We start from the raw sequence: 3,142 nt of genomic DNA on the forward strand, positions 1-3,142 counted from the left end.
AGCAGGGCCCCTGACCCTGACCAGCCTTGCCCAGACCTTCCTGGCCTCCGGGGGTACTGCCTCACCAAGGGGCAGGCTGCGGGGACTGGGTCCAGACATGCCCGGGCGCCTCCCCAGGCTCTTCCCAGCTGGTGCCTTTCCCCTGGGGCTAGGCCTCGGTTGAGGCCTCCTTGGAGAGGAGGTTGCTGGCAGGGGCTGTCTCCACACTGCAAGGTGCTGGAGCTCAGAGGGCCTCGTCAGAGGGAAGGGACCAGCAAGGGGCTGGATGCCCAAGACCTCTTTGGCCCAGCAGCCTCAGGGCAGCAGGGAGAGCAGAGGCCCAACATGCCCCTAGGTCGACTCTGCCACTTCCCACACAGGCGGCCAGCCCAGCACCTGCCTGACAGACTCTGGCTCCCCCGAGCTCTCTGCCGGTGTAGGGGGCAGGAACAGACGTGTTCATGTCTTTCTGTCTTGGCCTCGGAGTGTATTCCCCCTGCCTGTCCCGCAGGCTTAGGGGCAAGGGCCCGGAGAGAGCACCACCCCGAAGCGCTTTTCTCCCGGGCTTGGGAGCATTGTGCGTGCCTGGCGGGAACAGCGGGCGGGAGTGTTGGCAAACCGGCCTTTGGAGGCAGCCGGGGAGGTCTTCCAGTGGAAGAGGGCCGGTTGTGCTCAGAGGCCCCACAGGCCAGGGGCAGGACCCAGCAGGTCCCCTGCCCCTGGTCAGCCTTGCCCAGACCTACCTGGCCTCCAGTGGTACTGCCCCACCAAGGGGCAGGCTGCGGGGACTGGGTCCAGACATGCCCGGGCGCCTCCCCAGGCTCATCCCCGCTGGTGCCTTTCCCCTGGGCCTAGGCCTCGGTTGAGGCCTCCTTGGAGCGGAGATTGCTGGCAGGTGCTGTCTCCACACTGCAAGGTGCTGGAGCTCAGAGGGCCTCGTCAGAGGGAAGGGACCAGCAAAGGGCTGGATGCCCAAGACGTCTTTGGCCCAGCAGCCTCAGGGCAGCAGGGAGAGCAAGAGGCCCAACTTGCCCCTAGGTCGGCTCTGCCCCTTCCCACACAGGCGGCCAGCCCAGCACCTGCCTGAGAGACTCTGGCTCCCCCGAGCTCTCTGCCGGTGTAGGGGGCAGGAACAGACGTGTTCATGTCGTTCTGTCTTGGCCTGGGAGTGTGTTCCCCCTGCCTGGCCCGCAGGCTCAGGGGCAAGGGCCCGGAGAGAGCACCACCCCGAAGCGCTTTTCTCCCGGGCTTGGGAGCATTGTGCGTGCCTGGCGGGAACAGCGGGCGGGAGTGCTTGCAAACCGGCCTTTGGAGGCAGACGGGGAGGTCTTCCAGCGGGAGAGTGCCGGTTGTGCTCAGACGTCCCACAGGCCAGGGGCAGGACCCAGCGCTGTCCCTGCCCCTGGCAGCCTTGCACAGACCTTCCTGGCCTCCGGGGGTACTGCCCCACCAAGGGGCAGGCTGCGGGGACTGGGTCCAGACATGCCCGGGCGCCTCCCCAGGCTCATCCCCGCTGGTGCCTTTCCCCTGGGCCTAGGCCTCGGTTGAGGCCTCATTGGAGAGGAGGTTGCTGGCAGGGGCTGTCTCCACACTGCAAGGTGCTGGAGCTCAGAGGGCCTCGTCAGAGGGAAGGGACCAGCAAGGGGCTGGATGCCCAAGACCTCTTTGGCCCAGCAGCCTCAGGGCAGCAGGGAGAGGAAGAGGCCCAACTTGCCCTAGGTCGGCTCTGCCCCTTCCCACACAGGCGGCCAGCCCAGCAGCTGCCTGACAGACTCTGGCTCCCCCGAGCTCTCTGCCGGTGCAGGGGTCAGGAACAGACGTGTGCATGTGGTTCTGCCTTGGTCTGGGAGTGTGGACCCACTGCCTGGCCCCCAGGCTCAGGGGCAAGGGCCCGGAGAGAGCACCACCCCGAAGCACTTTTCTCCCGGGCTTGGGAGCATTGTGCGAGCCTGGCGTGAACAGCGGGCGGGAGTCTTTGAAAACAGGACTTTGGAGGCAGCTGGGGAGGTCTTCCAGTGGGAGAGGGCCGGTTGTGCTCAGAGGCCTCACAGGCCAGGGGTAGGACCCAGCAGGTCCCCTGCCCCTGGCCAGCCTTGCCCAGACCTTCCTGGCCTCCGGGGGTACTGCCCCACCAAGGGGCAGGCTGCGGGGACTGGGTCCAGACATGTCCGTGCGCCTCCCCAGGATCATCCCCGCTGGTGCTTTTCCCCTGGGCGTAGGCCTCGGTTGAGGCCTCTTTGGAGAGGAGGTTGCTGGCAGGGGCTGTCTCCACACTGCAAGGTGCTGGAGCTCAGAGGGCCTCGTCAGAGGGAAGGGACCAGCAAAGGGCTAGATGCCCAAGACCTCTTTGACCCAGCAGCCTCAGGGCAGCAGGGAGAGCAAGAGGCCCAACTTGCCCCTAGGTCGGCTCTGCCCCGTCCCACACAGGCAGCCAGCCCAGCAGCAGCCTGGCAGTCTCTGGCTCCCCCGAGCTCTCTGCCGGTGTAGGGGGCAGGAACAGACGTGTGCATGTCGTTCTGCCTTGGCCTGGGAGTGTGTTCCAACTGCCTGGCCCCCAGGCTCAGGGGCAAGGGCCCGAGGAGAGCACCACCCCGAAGCGCTTTTCTCCCGGGCTTGGGAGCATTGTGCGTGCCTGGCGGGAACAGCGGGCGGGAGTGCTTGCAAACCGGCCTTTGGAGGCAGACGGGGAGGTCTTCCAGCGGGAGAGTGCCGGTTGTGCTCAGACGTCCCACAGGCCAGGGGCAGGACCCAGCGCTGTCCCTGCCCCTGGCAGCCTTGCACAGACCTTCCTGGCCTCCGGGGGTACTGCCCCACCAAGGGGCAGGCTGCGGGGACTGGGTCCAGACATGCCCGGGCGCCTCCCCAGGCTCATCCCCGCTGGTGCCTTTCCCCTGGGCCTAGGCCTCGGTTGAGGCCTCATTGGAGAGGAGGTTGCTGGCAGGGGCTGTCTCCACACTGCAAGGTGCTGGAGCTCAGAGGGCCTCGTCAGAGGGAAGGGACCAGCAAGGGGCTGGATGCCCAAGACCTCTTTGGCCCAGCAGCCTCAGGGCAGCAGGGAGAGGAAGAGGCCCAACTTGCCCCTAGGTCGGCTCTGCCCCTTCCCACACAGGCGGCCAGCCCAGCAGCTGCCTGACAGACTCTGGCTCCCCCGAGCTCTCTGCCG

The sequence above is a fragment of the Dama dama genome, unplaced genomic scaffold, assembly GCF_033118175.1.
Source record: "Dama dama isolate Ldn47 unplaced genomic scaffold, ASM3311817v1 ptg000093l, whole genome shotgun sequence".
NCBI classification, from domain to species: domain Eukaryota; kingdom Metazoa; phylum Chordata; class Mammalia; order Artiodactyla; family Cervidae; genus Dama; species Dama dama.